This window comes from Scyliorhinus torazame, chromosome 18 (genome assembly GCF_047496885.1).
Source record: "Scyliorhinus torazame isolate Kashiwa2021f chromosome 18, sScyTor2.1, whole genome shotgun sequence".
NCBI lineage: Eukaryota > Metazoa > Chordata > Chondrichthyes > Carcharhiniformes > Scyliorhinidae > Scyliorhinus > Scyliorhinus torazame.
The window spans coordinates 7039158-7059648 of NC_092724.1; the positions used below are offsets into that span (position 1 = coordinate 7039158).

Here is a 20491-nt window from a genome sequence, read left to right on the forward strand (position 1 = left end):
GCTTTTTATGCATATATAAAGAGCAAGAAGGTAGCCAGGGAAAGGGTTGGCCCACTCAAGGACATGAGGGGGAATCTACGCGTGGAGCCAGAGGAAATGGGCAAGGTACTGAATGAGTACCTTGCATCGGTATTCACTGAAGAGAAGGACTTGGTGGATGATGAGTCTGGGAAAGGATGTGTAGATAGTCTGGGTCACATTGAGACCAAAAAGGAGGAGGTGTTGGGTGTCTTGAAAAACATTAACGTACCCTCAAAGCCTGATGGGATCTACCCCAGAATACTGAGGGAGGCAAGGAAGGAAATTGCTGGGGCCTTAAAAGGAATATTTGTATCCTCACTGGTTACAGGTGAGGTCCCAGAGGACTGGAGAATAGCTAATGTTGTTCCTTTGTTTAAGTAGGATAGTAAGGATAATCCAGGAAATTACAGGCCGGTGGGCCTTACATCAGTAGTAGGGAAATTATTGGAGATGATTCTTCGAGACAGGATCTACTCCCATTTAGAAGCAAGTGGATGTATTAGCGAGAGGCAGTATGGTTTTGTGAAGGGGAGGTCGTGTCTCACTAACTTGATCGAGTTTTTCGAGGAAGTGATGAAGGTGATTGATGCAGGTAGGGCAGTGGATGTTGTCTACATGGACTTCAGTAAGGCCTTTGGCAAGGTCCGTCATGGCAGACTGGTACAGAAGGTGACATCAAATGGGATCAGAGGTGAGATGGCAAGATGGATACAGAATTGGCTTGGCCATAGAAGACAAGGGGCGCGATCTTCCCAAAAGGGAACAACGTCCCCGAGCGAGTGCGTTTAGCCACTTGTTTCCCAGAACTTGGAGTGCCGAGAAACAGGTGGCTATTCAACACTACTCGCGTTGAGTAAGGGGCCTAAACGGGGAATGCGTGGTTTTTAGAGCAGGGAGCTCTGCTTGCTGGAACTCCCCTTTGTAGCGAGCGATCGGGCTGCCATGTTTAAATGGCATGCCAATCTCCGAGGCAACATGGAAGGGCTGTCACAACCCCCTCCCTGCACCCCCCAACATCCACGATGGGCAACACCGGCCCAATCACACACACACAAAAAATGGCAGCCTGGCACTGTGGCAACACCCCTGCCAGGGTCATCAAGGAAGTGCCAGGCTGGCACCCAGGTGGCACACTGGCACTGCCAGGGTACCCAGGTGACACTAGTACTGCCAGCATGCAGCTGAGGGCCACTGATCCCCCTGGAGACCCCGAGTGCCGTTCCGTCTGGTCCCAATTTGTGGGGACCAGCACCAAACAGCGCCCCCCCCCCCCCCCCCCCCCCCCGCGAGGCAAAGGGGTTGAATCCCAAAGCCTCAGGTACCTTGGGAGTCTGCACTTTACAGTGAGGCTTACTGCCTCGCTCTAATATGCAGATTTTCCCAAAAATTGATCCCACGCATTGTGGGCGAGATTCTCCTTGCAACGTCTCGCGGGATTGCATTGAATATCGCGAGGCATTGCGAGCCGGGTGGATCCTGGGAGCGGGGTCTCCCAGATTTTACCAGCCACGCAATGCGTGGCGAACTGCTTTTCCGGCGCAGTGTGGCCAGAAGATCGCGCCCAGGGTAGCGGTTGAAGGGTGCGTTTCTGAAAGGAGGGCTGTGACTAGTGGTGTTCCCCACGATCAGTGCTGGGACCTTTGCTGTTCGTAGTATATATTAATGATTTGGTGGAAAATGTAACTGGTCTGGTTAGTAAATTTGCAGATGACACAAAGGTTGGTGGAACAGCGGATAGCGATGAGGGCTGTCAGAGGACAGCAGGATATAGATCGGTTAGAGATTTGGGCGGGGAGATGGCAGAGGGAGATTAATCCGGACAAATTGAGGTAATGGAGAGTTCCGACGGCGGAGAATTCAGCCCACTATTTTTAAATATTGTTGTCAGCTGCAGTTATCTACTCAGCAATTGATCTTGAAGCTGGCTGAGGAAAACAGATAGAGGTTTTCAACAATATTGTCCCTCTATTTGTAGTTTTTGTCAAAAAGCTGACAGGAGTAAATCATCAATACTTTAGGTGAAGAGAATTGATCATTTTATTAAGTTTTGCTACACTAAAAAGAAAAATGCTATTTTAAACTTGCTCTGTGAATATCTGTATTCATATTTATACATGTTACATTATACGACAAGATATAAATGTGTTCAAAATGGCTGCATTTATTTTCTGATTTGGATTATTCAGAAAGTCTGGATTATATTTATTTTCCAATTGACAATGGTTTGTGATGAGTTGGCAGATCTTGGCCAGGGTTCTAATCGAAGCGTTCCCATTGTAAAAACACTTGCCAACTTTCACTCAATAGGGTCACAGGCGATGGAAAACTTCTTGGTCATGGGACAGCTGCGGAACTGGACTCTTTCCAATTAAGGGGTAATTTAGCGTGGCCAAACCACCTACCCTGGACATCTTTAGATTGTGGGGGTGAGACCCATGCAGTCATGGGGAGAATGTGCAAACTCCACATGGACAGTGACCCGGGCCCAGGATCGAACCCAGGTGCAAGGTGCCGTGAGGCAGCAGTGCTAACCACTGCTCCCCATGCCGCCTGCAAGCCTGTACTATAAAAATACCACAGAGACTTCATCCTTTTTCCAACTGGAAACGGAGTTGGAACCCCCAAATCTGTGACTGTAGGCTGGAATTTACAGGGCACTGCAGTCAGTGAACACCCCCACACACTCCTCCTCTCGCTAAAATTACATTGGGGAACTCGCCCATGATCCCGATGTCTGCCCCACAGCAATTTAACATTGGGAGTAGTGCTAATTGCTTCACAGGTTGTCCCACCATGCCGAGCAGACCAGTTAGGTCGAAGGTCAGGCGTCGCGGTGAGTGTGGGTAGGGTGGGAGAAGGTGGTGGTGGGGTGGGGGAGGTCAGGGAGAGAAAGGTGAGGGTTGGGGCTGCTCTAATTAGCCAGGGGAGGGTTGAAATAGGGGATGATCTGCAGAAGGTGCCTCTGATGGGGCCTGCAAAAGCACCTTTCTCTTTTCCCACACCAGCGTGCACAGGTACAGTTGTCAGGCTTCTGGCATAGTGTGGGCCTCCTCTGCTGCGAGTTAAATAGTGGGATCAAAGGCAGACTTACAATGAAGCACATCATACCTAGGCACAGGGCCCCGACCAATGGTGAGGTCTGTGCTTTGGGATCAGCAGCTGATTTGTACAGACTTCTGCGTGCTGGTTTGCAGGCAACCTTTGCAAATGTGGCAAGCATTCTGAAAATATTTTTTAACAGTACCTGTCACAAATGCTTCCAGTGGACGTTCTTTCTCTGTATTGAAAAGAGTGAAAAATGATTTGCGAGGGGTGCTGAGTCAGGAACATTTGACAAGTTCAGCAATATTGAAGATTGAAAGTGCATCTTTACAAGATTTGACCTTCAATGATGTAATTGATGAACTTGTGAAGAGAAAGTGTGGAAGAAAAGCTGTCTAAATTGCCATGCCAACGAGGGATAAAGCAAGATAATCTCAAAAATATGTCCTTCTTCCATATTCTGGTATTTAAATTCTGCTTTTAAAAGGGATCACCATTTGCTGATCTGATATAATGGTGCTGATCACATGCAGACAGTTCGAACCGCCATCGCTCTCAAGATTGGCCTTCAGAAAGTCTCTGCTAGGACAAAGAACGGAATCGTGCCAGACAAAGTCACGCCACTGATATTGGACATGGACGTTGGACTCCACTTGATTGGAGTATTTGCTCCTGCACTGGGCTTTTCCTGCAGTCATCTCATCCTGATTATTCCATCTCGTTGCTCATCAGCCAGTTCCATGTTTGCTCGCCTCAAGTCACACAGATTGGAATTTTTTCTTTCTTTCTTTTTTAATTAAGGGGCAATTTAGCGTGGCCAATCCACCTACCCGGCACATCTTTGGGTTGTGGGGGTGAGACCCAAGCAGACACGGGGGAATGTACAAACTCCACAATGGACAGTGACCCGGGGCCGGGATCGAACCTGCATCGTCGGCGACGTGAGGCAGCAGTGCTAACCATTGTGCCACCGTGCCGCCCCCATAGATTGCAACATTGACCATCCATACCGTCATTCTGAGAACAGGTAGGTTTAGATTTCAATCCAGTAATTACAGGCCTATTTTTAGAAGTTAAACAACACTAAAGCGGCAAAGCAGTGATCAATTATTTTTGTGGCTTGCGCGTTTGCATTCTGTGGAGTGAGGGCGGGCGGGGTCAGTTGGGCTGTGATGTCATTGAGGGTGGCTCGTGACATCACTGGGAGTGGGGAATTACATCATTGTGGACAGGGTGTTGTCTCATTGGGGGAACGGGCTGACAGGGGGCATGATGTCATGGGGCGGGCCCAGAAATGGAGGTGAGCGCAGGGTCCCCCAAAGTGTACGGCCTTCCTCTGGGTGGGATTAGGCCCTTGACTTACCAATTAGCCACTTAATTGCCTCTATAAGGGCAAGGATGGCAGAACACCTGATGCCTCTCCTGGTCCCTGTAAAGTTTCATACAAGTCGGGGGTGGGTAGATTGGCTGGACTTTACATGCCTCCCCCCCCCCAACCCTATGCTAACCCACCAGCAAGGGGAGCGTAAAAAACAACCATATATCTCTTCCTGGAGGAACCTGAAAATATCCTCAGCAGTTATGGCATTGACGTGCTGGGATGTTACGTTCAGTGAGTCAATTATTTCTTCCATTGAAGTCCAGTGTGAACTTTCACAAATTAATGTAATACTGACCTCTAGAGGAGAATTTGGGCATAATTAATCTCCTCGCAGATGATGTTTTAGTTGAAGTATGCAAACCAGAATTGTATATCACAGTTTGCATGAGTGGTGAGTTCTTTACTGTATACATTATATTCGTAATGGGATTTAAGATCCAGTAATTCTGTGGCTGCGCCCATTGGCATCTAAGAATACAAATAGTAACACATGTATTTGATGTATTGTTGATACACTTCAGCTGGGCCGCTTCTAAACTGTCTTTGAAGTCCTGCCCAATGAAAGATGGACTGAAGATTTCATCAGGAATGAACTGACAAAAATGAACTGAATATATCATCTGTAAAGATGTTCAAGGTTTCTTACGCATTTTCAAGATTGTTATAATAATTTATATCTCTAATTCTTGTGAATAAGCTGTCATTTTTGTCATGGTTCATGTGTCAGGAGTAAATAATCTGATTTATGATAATATGACATAGAATTTACATAGAATTTACAGTGCAGAAGGACGCCATTTGGCCCATCGAGTCTGCACCGGCCCTTAGGAAAGAGCACCCCACTTAAGGCCACACATCCACTCTATCCCCGTAACCCAGCAACCCCACCTAACTGTTTTGGACACTAAAGGCAATTTATCATCGTCAATCAACCTAACCTGCACATCTTTGGACTGTGGGAGGAAACCGGAGCACCCGGAGGAAACCTACGCACAAACGGGGAGAACGTGCAGACTCCGCACAGACAGTGACCCAAGCCGGGAATCAAACCTGGGACCCTGGAGCTGTGAAGCAATTGTGCTAACCATTATGCTACCGTGCTGCCCAACACAGAGGGTAGAGTGCCACCGATTGAGCCATGGCAGAATATCACATGTAGACGGAGAATTTCCTGGGTTTGATCCTCGGGCTGTGCTGAGTTAACTGGTCTCAAACAGGACAGTAGAATGAGTGCTAAATAAGCCTTATTAAAACTCAACTGAATCGGTGAGAAAGAATGGAAGAACATACATTTATAGTCACAACCTTACGGCATCCAAAGTGCTTCAATGAAGTATTTTTAAAATGTTCGCACCATTGTAAGGTAAGGAGTAAGGCAGCCAAATTTAACAAAAGCAAGATTTTTGCAAACGGCAATAGGTTGATGACCAAATAATCTAATTTGGTGATCTAGATTGGGGTATAAATATTGACCAGGATACCAGGGAGGACTCCTCTGTTTTTATCTTTTACATCCACCTGAGAGTATTGATGGGACCACTAGGGTGATGTGCCTGCCTCGGAGATCAGGAATATGACATGGTTGTCCTTGCTGACTGCTAGCCAGTAATTCTTGTTGAAAAATACAAATGTATGCATATTGGGTGAGGTCAGGATTGGTCAATACTGTGGACCTTAGTGCCTTAACTTACACATGAAGGACGGGCACTTGAGCAAATAATATGGAAGGGCTGCAATCACACCCCAGGGTGTCAGAATCTTTGAGGAAAGAACTTATTTGCAGGATACAATTTGATACAGCCAGATTCAATAATGCTGTTTGTAAATGTTAAAGAATAAATAATTTTTAATAGCTCCACCATTCATCCTCTATTGAATTCTATTTTCCATGGACCCACAAAAGCACTCTGATCCGCCCATTGCAGATGACCTCAATGTCTAGTCTTGACCTAGTGGCTAGTTCACCAAAGGAGTTGGACAATCCTTGGTGGTCCAATAACTGGCAAGACGGAGAGATATACCTATTTATCCCACAGCTTGCTGGCAGCATTTTAAATGAATGAATCTGCTTTTGATTCAGGCCTCACTCTGGCAAAAATGGGTGAGCAGATTGGTTGCGATTTCAACATGACATCCATACCAGACATCCAGCCTGGCAGTGCCAAGGTGCCCAGGTGGCACTGGCAGGGGCAGTGGCAGGCGGAAAGTGTCAAGGTGCCAGGTTGGCATTTTTCCCATGGTGGGGATCAGGCCTGGGGGGTTGCCCTGCATGCGTGAGGTGGGGTGCAGGGGGGGGGGGGGGGGCTGAGGACCCCCTTATAGGTGAGTTGAGGCTTTGGGATCACGTGGGAGGGGGGGGGTCGAGAGATCGGGATGCGTTCCCCACTGACCCCCGAATTGAAACAGAGTCCTGATAGATAGTGCAGTGTTTCTCGGTGGCTGCTAGCATGGCAAACACCCGGCTAAATGATGTTGTGAGGGGACTCTGTTCCAATTTGGTTAGGTCGCGCCCATTATTTGGACTCCCAGATGGTGAGTCAGACACAGGTCCTGGAAAAGTTTTTGAGTAGTTCTGTTAGGTTGATACAGTAAGGGCTGTCGATTTCCACATCGATTAATAGAGAGACATCTTTTTAATTTAGAAACAGTAGACATTGAGGAGATTTGATTGAAGACTTTTAAATAAAGGAAGAATCAGATTTGGATCTAGTGGCGAGGCTATTTAAGTTAGATAGGTTACGGAGGACAAGGTAACATAAGTATACACTACATAAGCACAGAACTCAGTTAGATATAAGAGGTATTTCTTTACAAAGACAGTTATCAACCTCTGGAATAGGTTGTGGGAGCTGGATGAGTTCCTGATAATAACTAACGTATCTGGTATTACATGTGTTCCTATCACCTTGAAGCCCCCCTTCTCTAAAAAGAGTAGTCCTGGAAAACTGTTCAATTTTAGATTTTTATTTTATCTTTCGAGAAAGTGTTATGGGCGAGGTGTTTTCAGAACCCCAAAATGTATCATGGAGTTCAACCAACCTCCCCCTTTAATGGATTGTTGCTTTTGAAGCACACGGCTTGTTCCCCAAGTGTGATATTACAATTATGGACACGTGGTTTTTAACACAAAACAATGTTTATTCCATGAACTCAGCCTAACCTGTGAAACAAACATTGGATCCCTTCACACCCCTTTCTTCAAAGATAACCCCGAAAATAATACAACACTAAATAATGCCTCAAAATGTTCCTTCAAACATCCAAAAGGCTTCAAACCTTCAAAACAGTAACACACCAGGTCACAGGTAATATATATTTTCTGTTGGATGGCAGAGATATATCAGCTTGGTTGACTTCAGCTGCAGCACCTTGCTTTTCTTCCTGCAGCTCTCTGGAAACACACAGACACACACAAGCTGCTTTTTCAAACTGAAACCAAAACCAGAAGTGAGCTCAGCTCCCTCCCTGTGACATCACTTCAGTAATATGATCAGCTTCATCTGTTAAAGGTACATTGCTTAAACATTAATTTCTTAAAGGTACTCTCACATGACAAAAGGTACCATTTTGTACTCAGCTGGCTGGGTAAATTCTCCTCCCCTGCAGTTCTTCCCACCCACCACCACCACTGTAATGATATGTAGAATCTAAGACAAGTAAAGGGTTAACAAGATGATGTTCATGTATATCAACACTAGATGGCATCACTGAGTAGATTTATAAACGGCTGTGGCTCTAAGCATTCTGGGAGAAGCTGTTGGAAAAGTTGATGAAGAAGGATAGTGTGTGGTTGAGTGCAGGAAGGGGCGGCACGTGGCACAGTGGTTAGCACTGTTGCCTACGGCACTGAGGCCCCGGCTTCGAATCCCGGCCCTGGGTCACTGTCCGTGTGCACATTCTCCCCGTATCTGCGTGGGTGGATGTGCAGGGCAGGTAGATTGGCCACGCTAAATTGCCCCTTAATTGGAAAACAATAATTGGGTGCTCAAAATTTATAAAAGATTTTTTAAAAAGTTAGTATTAGAGTTGTATTAGAGAGAGATAATTAATTACTGTAACATAGATTCAATACTATCATTTTGTTAGTAGAGAGTGCGAACCATTTCAAGTCATGTAAAAATAAACTAGTTTTGGTTTAAACTTTTAGCTTTATGTTCTTTGCAAACACTACAACTTTTACTGTCTTGGAGAGCGATACAAGGAACATAACAACCACCAATTAATTTTTTGAGGTGAACTTCTTAAAGGCGCCCTGCCCTTCATCTCACAAGTGAGGTTTCTTGAAGGACTAGACTTTTACTTGAGGATCAGGGCTTTAGTCAGCCTGTGATTGTCACATTGGCACTCAATCACCCTGCTGCAGCATATATGGAAGATAGGTCTGTGGCAGCCAGCCATTGTTAGCTGCTTGAACGCCTTTGTGAAATTTCCCAGAGCTTCTTTTTTTAATTGTCAGCCTTGGCTCGCGTTCTTTCATCCCTCAGGCAGAAGGTGATGAGTTCAAGTACCATTCCAGAGATTTAAACATGCAGTCTTGCCTGGCTTTTCAGTACAGTGCTGGGGGAATACTTCGCTAGCGGAGGTGTCATGTCTAGATGAGACATTATTGAATTTACTCAAAGCAGAGTTAGACTGATGTTTGGCAGACAAGGGGGCGATGCTTATGGGGGGTTTGGGGGGGCGGGGGGGGGGGGGGCGCAGATGTCAACGTAAAGTTGAGACCACGACCAGGTCAGCCATGGTCTTGTTGAATAGAGGAGCAGACTCGAAGAGCAAATAGCCTACACCTGTTCCTAAGTCGTATGTTCCTGAATTATCTGCCGTATCAGGTGTAAAAGATACCATGGCATTATTCAAAAAAGAGAAGGAAAACATTTTGGCCGCCATGTCCCCCAACCATACACTTCAAGAAGTTCATACTTTCTAAAAATCTGTTATGTGGACAGTCTGCTTAAGAGGCAACTGAACTTTGTAGCCCAAGGGAATGAGCCCGCGCTCTCCGACTGGGAAATTCAACGCAGGCTCAAAATCTGAGAGAATCGAAAAATGTGATACTCTCCATCATGTTTGATTTTGAAATTTTCCCCTCACCTCTCCGATGGAGTAGTGCGAATCAGGCTGCGCGAGCCTCCTTTTTATACATCAGCATGTCATTAGCGAGAAATCTCTCCATAACTTCCCCCTCATGGAATATTCACCGGGCACCTGCGTGATGTCACACTGATACCATTTACAACAGCTCTCCAAAAGCGTGAACCTGGCAGCCTCACCTCCGAGGGGGATATCGGAGGTGAACTCTCAGGCAGCCATGAATCGCCAGGCTCTTCACAGTTCAGGGTGCACCGCAGAGGACGTGGGGACACAGAGCAGTTCAATTCGGGTCCGGGGCTGGGGTTTACTCACTTAATCTCGGGGGGGGAGGGACTGGAGTTTACTCTCTCAATCTCGGGGGGGGGAGGCGTCACGAACACCTTCCAATCACTTTTGGGCGTCTTGATTTAAGGGGGTCTGGAGGTTGGCATGCAGGCAGTGTTTCCTGTGTCCTCCTTGCTGGGCTTGTGGCCAAATCACCGCTGAGGGAATGCCCGTCCTTAGTGGGATCTGGAAGGTGGGTGGGTGGAGGTGGATACTGAGGGTCAGCATTGGGGGCGACTGTGAGGTTACGTGGTGTGGTTCCATTAGAGGCCAGACTACAAGGGAAGAGTGGGGCTCTCAGGAATGGGTTGCATCTCTGCCTCAGGAGGAATGAAGACCGGGGAATGACCGTGCGAAATGTGCCAGTGAGACTCTCACATGTACAGGTGTGTAATCCTGGTGGAGTTGAGAGGGACAGGTGAGGGGGGAGGTTGTGAAGCTTAGTGGAGATGCACTCACTAAAGGGGAACTGCATGGGTGGAGGTCCCAGAGGAGTAGGGGCTGAAAGGAAGAGATTACTCAGGGATCTTCTCTGCTCACTTTGGTTTTCTTCTCTTTTCATTGCATAATTCTGGAGAATCATGGAGACTGTTCAGTTGCCATTTTTACTCATAGCGGTAGAGCAGCAGCAGAGACAGAGATATGCTGCTGCACGCAGCCAGGACCAGCTCCCTGCAGAGGAGGGGGAGGGGGAGAGTGGGCCCCTAGCTGTGCAGGGAGCAGCACCACAGCGGGAATAGCCCCATTTGAGACTGTACCAGCCAAGGATCTTCTGACGTCAGACTTCCTATCTACAGATTGTGGTGATATGCATCACTGTAAATACACAAGGGGTTAATGTATTTCATTGGACGTGGCGACCTCAGTACCAAATCCGAACTGCTACGAGATGTGTTGTACATTGAAGCATCCGACACAGGCATGGATGAGTTATTCGGATTTGAGGATCCTCAGCCCAGCATAGACGACATCCCGACCCATGAGTACAAGATTCTGCTGCGGCCTGATGCCAAGAGACAGCGAGCGATACAAGCCTCCACAGCGAGCTCGTTGACAGACTCCACGATGGAAGCAACGCAAGACTCCAGAGCGCAGTCCTTGCATGAAGAAGACCATGAAGGTCTAACAACCTTATCTGAGCAACCAGCAGCAGACGATGCAAGTCTGCCACGCTCAAGTGCACAGCAAGACGACTATGACAGTCTACCACGTTCACGTGCACAACAAAAAGACTATGACAGTCTACCCAGATTATTTGAGCCACCAGAAGAAGACTCTGACAGTCTACCCAGCTCATCTAACCGACAAGAAGACACTGAAGGCCTACCCACTGTATGTGCGACAAGTGACAAAGGCTTCACAATTCCCATACAAGATGTACGACATCTCAGCGAGACTGACAGATCTCAGCTAGTATGTACAGAGGCACTCGACAATCAAAGTGAGGCTACTAGTGACTCCAGTGACACCACGTTAATTCAAACCTCATCTACTCAAGCCTCTCCACAATAACCTGAAATTACTCCAGACGGGGAGCATCAAGAAACCAAAGGTGATTCAGGTGAACCAGAAAGGGCTCCAGACGGGAAGCATCGACAAGCCAAAGATGATTCAAGTGAATCGGACATGACCCCAGACGGGGAGCGCCGAGGAATCAATGATGAAACACTCAATGCAACAGCAGATGCCACAAGTAACTTTGTGAAGGACTCAAATTCTCCACTTGGTGTGGTCATTGAGCGCAACAAACACAACTACAAGCACGTCAATAACAACAATGACAACAACAATAGAACAACAACTTGTACGACATGATACAACTCTGCCCATGAAGGACAATGTTACTGCTCAGCTCAGAACAATGGCGAGAGTGCTAACATACCATGGCATGTCAACGCATCTTACCAATTCACGTTTGCTACATTACGGACAAGCAAACCAGCTTTCAGGAAAGATGTCATCAAGAATTGCTACCACAAGCATAAAAAAAGAGTCCACCTCAGACAATGAAGAATTTGACCATTTGAACACCTCCTGATGACTACTTGGTTATGTAAACACTAGGACACTGACGGCATTCACAAGGGAATGACAACATCAAAATCGGCACTTCCATAACAGCACAAGAAAGCCACTCGACCGTGTAAATTCATGAATTTTGGACTCATAACTATTATTTGGTATTGTATAATCCTCAATGTCATCATAACTATTATTTGGTATTGTATAATCCTCAATGTCATCATAACTATTCTTCGATCTTGTATCATCATCACAGTCATCATAACTGGTACATGTCATCACTTATTTACCTGTTTTTGTTCAATGGTTCTTTAACACTGTACAGAAAATATGTAACACGAAAAAAGGGGGGATGTGGTGATATGCGTCACTGTAAATACACAAGGGGTTAATGTAAATACACTACAACTAAGTAAACACTAGAGGGAGCACCAGAGACATCATGACATGCAGACATACTGCTAATGAACACTTAGAATAGGACACAACCAATGAGCAGTCAAGACACTCAGAGGTGACACTGCCACAAGGGGGCATTACACAATCCATATATAAGGACAGGGCACACATGCTCTGTCTCTTTCCACAGGTGACACTTAGAGAGTAGGACAGGGGAAGATCAGAAGCATCACACCCACCACGTGGTTCAGAGCAGACTGAGTTACTATAGCAAGATTAGCAGGAGAGTCAAACTCATAGAGAACTGTGCTAATGGTTCAATAAATCACATTGAACTTACTTCAACGTCTGGAGTATCTTTTGGTCAAAGCTGCATCGAGTTGCAGCCTGTGTTATCCCAGAGTACATAACACAACACAGATGTGGGCGAAGACTGTGCCTGTCCCTGGAATCTTTGCCATATCCTTCAAGAGCTGGCCCCACATGGAATGGGAGGACACCTACTGCTTGTGGCCCTTAAAGATTTAGATTTAGATTTATTATCACGTGTTCCGAGGTACAGTGAAACGTTTGTTCTGTGTACAGTCTAGGCAGATTGTTCCATACATGTAAAGCATAGGATTTACGATAAGACAAACCCCTAAAAGCAAGACGCCCCAAAGTGATTGGAAGGTATTAGCACTGTGGGTGTACCTACATCACAACAGTAGAGAAGATGCATGGAGAGGTCAGTTCAGTCTATAAGAGAGTCATTCAGGAGTCTGGTAACAGCCGGGAAATAGCTGGTGCGTGGTCTCAGACTTTTATCACTGCTCTGAACTTCTATGCGAGCGCATCTTTTCAGGACAGCACGAGTGATTTGTGTGGCATTTCCCAGTCAGCCACACACAAATGCATTAGAGAAGTTACAGATGCCCCTTATGTGAGCGCCAACATGTATATCAATTTGGATCGGGACCAGGAGAGCCATGACGCCAGGGCCATGGGATTCACCCACTTGGCTGGCAAGCTCCAGGTGCAGGGTATGATAGACTGCATCCATGTGGCCCTGCGGTCTCCATGGCATCATCCAGCGCCATTTATCAACGGCAAGGGATTCCACTCCCTCAATGTCCAGATCGTCTGTGACCACATGATGAGAATCATGTACATGTATTCCCGTTACCCGCGGAGCGTTCATGGTAGTCACCTCTTGGGGTGCTCGCCCATCCCAGATGTGTTTGAGAGAAAGCAGCGCCTTGAGGGATGGCTAATCGGGGACAAGGTGTACCCAACAGGGAGGTGGCTGATGACGCCAGTGTGGAGGCTACAAACTGAGACGGAGACTTGCTTCGAGACTCAAGCTTCAACGCACGTGCTGGTCGAACACCTTTCAAACCCACGAGCTCTGCCAGCTAGAGGGTCAGGAGCAGCAGATACATTGGAATTCCACCACTTGCAATTTCCCCTTCAACTCACACACCATCCTGACTTGGAACTATATCGCTGTTCCTTCACTGTTGCTGGGCCAAAATCCTGGAACTCTCTTCCTAACAGCACTGTGGGTGTACCTACACCACATGGTCTGCAGCAGTTCAAGAAGGCAGCTCACCACCACCTTGAGGGAAATTAGGATGGTCAATAAATGCTGGCATAGCGGCATCACAAATAGTAATATAAAAAAAACACAAGTTGGTAGTCTTCCAGAGGTTCCTGGTGGGAAATTAAATGTTCATATCGGAGGAGTAGGTCAAAGAACAAAGAACAAAGAAAAATTACAGCACAGGAACAGGCTCTTCGGCCCTCCAAGCCCGCGCCGATCCAGATCCTCTATCTAAAACTGTCGCCTATTTTCTAAGGATCTGTAGCCCTCTGCTCCCTGCCCATTCATGTATCTGTCTAGATACATCTTAAATTACGCTATCGTGCCCACCTCTACCACCTCCACCAGAAATGCGTTCCAGGCACCCACCACCCTCTGCGTAAAGAACTTTCCACGCATATCTCCCTTAAACTTTTCCCCTCTCACCTTGAACTCGTGACCCCTAGTAATTGAGTCCCCCACTCTGGGAAAAAGCTTCTTGCTATCCACCCTGTCTATACCTCTCATGATTTTGTAGACCTCAATGAGGTCCCCCCTCAACCTCCATCTTTCTAATGAAAATAATCCTAATCTACTCAACCTCTCTTCATAGCTAGCGCCCTCCATACCAGGCAACATCCTGGTGAACCTCCTCTGCACCTTCTCCAAAGCATTCCACATCCTTTTGGTAATGTGGTGAACAGAACTGTATGCAGTATTCCAAATGTGGCCGAACCAAAGTCTTATACAACTGTAACATGACCTGCCAACTCTTGTACTCAATATCCCTGCCGATGAAGGAAAGCATGCCAAATGCCTTCTTGACCACTCTATCGACCTGCGCAGCCATCTTCAGGGTACAATGGACCTGAATACCCAGATCTCTCTGTACATCAATTTTCCCCAGGGCTTTTTCATTTTCCGTATAGTTCGCTCTTGAATTGGATCTTCCAAAATGCATCACCTCGCATTTGCCCGGATTGAACTCCATCTGCCATTTCTCCGGCCAACTCTCCAATCTATCTATATTTTGCTGTATTCTCTGACAGTCCCCTTCACTATCTGCTACTCCACCAATCTTAGTGTTATCTGCAAACTTGCTAATCAGACCACCTATACCTTCCTCCAGATCATTTATGTATAATACAAACAACAGTGGTCCCAGCACAGATCCCTGTGGAACACCACTGGTCAAAGTTCTCCATTTTGAGAAACTCCCTTCCATTACTGCTCTCTTTCTCCTGTTGGCCAGCCAGTTCTTTATCTATCTAGCTAGTACACCCTGGACCCCATGAGACTTCACTTTCTCCATCAGCCTACCATGGGGAACCTTATCAAACGCCTTACTGAAGCCCTTCCCTCATCAATTAACTTTGTCACTTCCTCAAAGAATTCAATTAAGTTGGTAAGACATGACCTTCCCTGCACAAAACCATGTTGCCTGCCACTGATAAGCCCATTTTCTTCCAAATGGGAATAGATCCTATCCCTCAGTATCTTCTCCAGCAGCTTCCCTACCACTGACGTCAGATTCACCGGTCTATAATTATCTGAATTATACCTGCTACCCTTCTTAAACAAGGGGATAACATTATCAATTCTCCAGTCCTCTGGTACCTCACCCGTGTTCAAGGATGCTGCAAAGATATCTGTTAAGGCCCCAGCTATTTCCTCTCTCACTTCCCTCAGTAACCTGGGATAGATCCCATCTGGATCTGGGGACTTGTCCACCTTAATGCCTTTTAGAACACCCAACACATCCTCCCTCCTTATGCTGACTTGACCTAGAGTAATGAAACATCAATCGCTAATCTCAACATCCGTCATGTCCAGTGCGGAATACCGATGCAAAGTACTCGTTAAGAATCTCACCCATTTTCCCTGACTCCACGCATAGCTTTCCTCCTTTGTCCTTGAGTGGGCCAACCCTTTCTCTAGTTACCCTCTTGTTCCTTATATATGAATAAAAGGCTTTAAGATTTTCCTTAACCCTGTTTGCCGTGTTTGGAGTCAAAACAGCCTGGTTAGAGGTTTATTGTACCGGTAACTGCTCTGTTCAACTTGGAGTGCTTTGATTCCTGGACTGTTACATCCTTCACCTTTTCAAAGTATGAAGCTTCGCCTTTCCATTCCGACTGAGGATCTATTTCTTTAATTCATGAAGTAGAAGATTGAGAGGACATGTGGTGGTTCGGATTTGATCTATTGATGCAGAAAACAATTTGCTTACTTTTAGTTTGTGGATAGATTTAGAAAAATAACTTTCTAGATAAAAGTTGGCCAATTGATTTCAAGCATTAATCAAATCCCATTTTCATTTTACTTCCTGATCAATTTCCCATAATTAAATTGCAAAGATTAAATTAATACTTATTTATAATTTATCTCAACTAATTTTAAAATGAGAGGTAACGATCCTGTCATGAAACATTAAAGCAAAACAACCAAACTGAAGCTAGATTTTTTCCGTATACATTCTCCTCCCACCCGCAATACTTACATCACCAAAAAACTGCAAATGCATCTGACTAAACTTTCCGGAGCCTCATGTTTATAAAAACAATTGTTTTGTTAGTATTTTCAGGAAATGTATTAACATCACTGTAGGTGATTGGAGTTCGAGAAGGCAGCTCACCACCACCTTCTCAAGGGCAATTAGGGATGGGCAGCAAATGCTGGCCTGGCCCGTGACACTCACATCCTGTGGAAGAATAATTAGAAAGAAACCGAACAAAAGCTTCAAGGGTTTCCTGTCAGTTCTTTGTATGCCGGTTACCTGACACTGGTCAACAGACAACTTCTTGACTTCAGTTTGTCTCCTTATCGGCTGAGATATGTCTTATCTAGTTCCTCTGTGGCTTGACCGTCAACCCATTATTCTACCGAAAGCCACAAGCCTCTTGAATGTGAAGGTATGTGCTTCAAAAAAGAAGTCTGTGATGGAGGATAAAATCAGAGCAAATAATGAGAAAAGCACCATCAGACACTTCAAACAACATTTTGTCTGAGGTCGGCTGCTTCAATTGGTACTGTAATTGCTGAATCATTACAAGATGGTGCTTTCCAAGACCTGGATTAGAATTTCTGGGGGCGTATTACACTGCACATCTGATTATTTGAGACAAATACTCCATGACAGTCATCACATTTATCAAACTTGATCAACATACAGGTGGACAGCAACACACTTACCTCCTTTTTAATGGCTTTGACCTTGATTGTTTAAAAGATTTGTTCTTCTCGCTCTCTCAATAACTTATGATCACCTTGTGCTTTATTCACATCAGGTCAGGTCCCATTTATTTAAGTGAAATGTTTGAGAAGAACATGCACCAGACATTTCAGACTTTGCTGTCTAAAAGACTTATTCTACCTGATTCGGATTTCAATGCAAAATTAATAACTATTCATAGGTAATGAAGTATTTGGCAACATGGAATTGACGGCCAATATTAGTTTGATTTTTCCAACTTACTTGATGTAAATATGCCTTTGGTACTTGTAAAGATGCACTTTAACAGACTTCATTAATGAACATAAAAGGGAATGATAAATAACAGTTGTTTAACAACCACACAGCTGCAGCCAGCTTCCGACATGACTCATGCCCCAGAGGGCTCCCTAAATGTCCCCCAGACCAGGTGACCCTTACTCAGCTGTGTTGCCCTTAAAGGACAATCACCACCTCTCCCTTTAACTCGGTTATATAATCTTCAATAACTAAGTTACCCAACCCTAAATTCTAACTGAACATTATATACATGAGTTGGACAATTATAAATGGAGCCTTTGACGGATCTCTCTGTTTCTTGTAGAGCAGCATAATTCTGTAATCTGAGACATTTCCACAGGATCGATATTAACAGGAACTGCAATAATGGGTACCCCTTCTGGTACAGGAAGTTCATTACTTCTTGTTTCCATGGAGACATGGGGCCCGATCTACCCGCCTCATTGTGCCTGACTCGGGACGTGACAAGAACATTACAACTCGCACGAGGCCTCTCGTGGGACTTAGAATCGTAGAATCAAAGAATTTACAATGCAGAAGAAGGCCATTCAGCCCATCGAGTCTGCACCGGTCCCTGGAAAGAACACCCTATTAACAGGCTCCACGTCTCGCAAGAATTAATGAGATCTCACCTGGTGTCACAATTTGGATCCCCCTGGGTGGGTGTGCAGTCAGGTTCACTTAAATATGCTCCTGCTGGAGTTACCCAAGGCACAGAATCTAACACCTGTGCCTCAGAGACCTCGAGCAACTGCTGTTTAGCACCGGTCTCCACCAGCGTGGGCCGGCACTTGGGGGCCTCTGGGTTGTTGGGCTCTGGGCAGAGAATTGACAGCACTTAACTCTCTTTGAAGTGGTTGATGTTGTAAAGATTGTGATTACAGCACAATCCATGAGGGAAGATGAACGAAGCAAGGCTGATACCTATGTTTATTGAAGCTGTCAATCACAGCCCACTAAGAGAAATTAATGAATGGCTTGGAGCTAAAGGATCTGAGGGGTTTAAACACAGGCCATTGTTTTTCTCTTTCCAGGAATTGGCATGTGGTGCTTCCTCTGTCTGAACCAGCAGGTGTATGCCCAGGTGAGTGTTACAACAGTGATTTATTTGCACTGTCCCTGTCTGGACTGTTTTCTCTTTAGGGTTCGCTGGGGGGTCTCCCTATTTAAGGGGTCCCTGGGGAGGATGTCCCTATTAAGGGGTGGATGTGGTGTGATTCCCTACTTAGAGGATCCCTGAGGGAGTCTCACTAATTAGGGGGTCCCTGGGTGGGCATGTTATGTCAGCTCCATACTTGCAGGAAGGGCGGGATGTAGAAATCAGGAGGTGTGGGGCTGATTCGAGATGTGAGGGGGATGGGGGTGGGGGGTGCTGCTTTGCGATGCGGCGTGGGGTTGGCCGGCTGTGGGGCCTCGATATTGCTCAAAATGGTGGCAGGATAGCGGGATTCCCTCGGAATCCCTCGTATTCCTCACTATGCATAAATTTGCATGGCAAAGGATACTGTATTGCATTCTGATTTGAGTTCCAATTCACCTCCTGCGGGAGAACAGTCTCCCAAATGGAAAATCTTGCCCAATGTTACAATGCGGTTTGGTTAATATAAAGACACAAAAGGCCACATCATAATGTCCTCATTTGAAGAAACAACCTTATGTTATACATCCATTAACTGTTGTGACTGCTTATCAGTAATTTCAGTTCAGATATGTGAGCAGTTGGAACTCTTGATTGTTGCTTAAAACAGTGATTGTTCTACTTCTTTGATCTTTAAATAGAACACACTGGACATTGCCGTCCAGTCAAGAGGTTATCTGACAATAACATGGTGGAACAACACACAGATTGTTTTATCAGTAAGTATAATCTTGTTAAGCCTTCAGAGTGTTTAAAACTTTATTATTATTGAGTCTGACAAAGACGTTTGACACTTGTGGAATATTGTCTTTCATCCTCGTGACTGGTTTAGCACGGTGGGCTAAGACAGCTGGCTTGTGATGCAGAACAAGAGCAGCAGGGGTTCAATTCCTGTTCCAGCCTCCCTGAACAGGCACCGGAATGTGGCAACTAGGAGCTTTTCACAGTAATTTCATTGAAGCCTACTTGTGACAATAAGTTATTATTATTACACCTGAAGTGAGTATTATCTTGTATTTCTTTCTATCAGTGACGACATTCATAATTCATGCTTAAATTGTCTGCTATTTGCCATAAAGATTTTCGTTGTAAAAAGCAGGAAAATGTTCCATATCTGGGCACTAATATCCTGCATGTCAATAACGTGCAATTTTCAAACTACAATACATCGCGGAGTACATCACAAACACTGATGCATGTTCTACGTTTTGTGAAATAATAATTTTTATACTGGCAGGTTGTTTTTTAAGGATTTATAGGAAATATTTTATGCTCGTGTGTATATCAAAAGATTATTCAAATTAGAAACAGTTGGGAATAAATATGTAAATGAATATCTAAGAGGAATCAATGCTATTGTGGAAACATTTTACAAATTGGAATTGATTTTAACGTAGTCATTAACTTGTTCGTTTTAACAGTGCAGTAAAGACGCTTACGGATATCATTTCTTCTGGTGTCTTCGGTCAAATTATTTTTTCATTAACTCATTTATTTTATTTTAATTATAAACAGATTCACAGCTGTGAGATAAAAGTTCTGCTTCGGCATTCTGGTACATGCCAGAAATGCAAACTACAACATTTGCAGATTTCCAGCCGTTTCTGACCATTCAGTGCATGGATGAAAGATTGTGGGCGGGATTCTCCGTTGCCCGACGCTGAAATCGGGAATGGTGACCGGGCGGAGAATGACTCCCGACGTCAAAGTCTCGGTAGGCGCCAGTTTGACGGCAGGTCGCGATGCTCCGTCCCCTCCAAATCGGCATCATTGCGACATGTGCCGCGCGGAGTTGCAACACCATTCGCATCTAATTACTGGGCCCACCCACGATGCTCCGCATCCAATGGGCCGAGTTCCCGACGGCGGGGCCACGTGTGGTCTCAACAGTCGTGAACCTGGTGTGGTGGCTGCGGAGAGAGAGAGGGAACGTATGGACAGTGTCCAAAACCGCCACACTTCGCCGACTGTCATGCTGCTAGCCGGGGAGTTTCTGCCAGG

The 20491-nt window shown here is 45.6% G+C and overlaps 1 long non-coding RNA gene across 1 annotated transcript; it reads left to right on the forward strand.

Annotated features, from left to right (window-relative positions):
• The first annotated feature begins 18400 nt into the window (after positions 1 to 18400).
• LOC140394770 (uncharacterized) lies at positions 18401 to 19483 on the forward strand. Its single transcript, XR_011935994.1, has 3 exons — positions 18401 to 18436; positions 19132 to 19209; positions 19323 to 19483. It is a non-coding gene; the product is annotated as an uncharacterized lncRNA (long non-coding RNA).
• The last annotated feature ends 1008 nt before the right edge of the window (positions 19484 to 20491 follow it).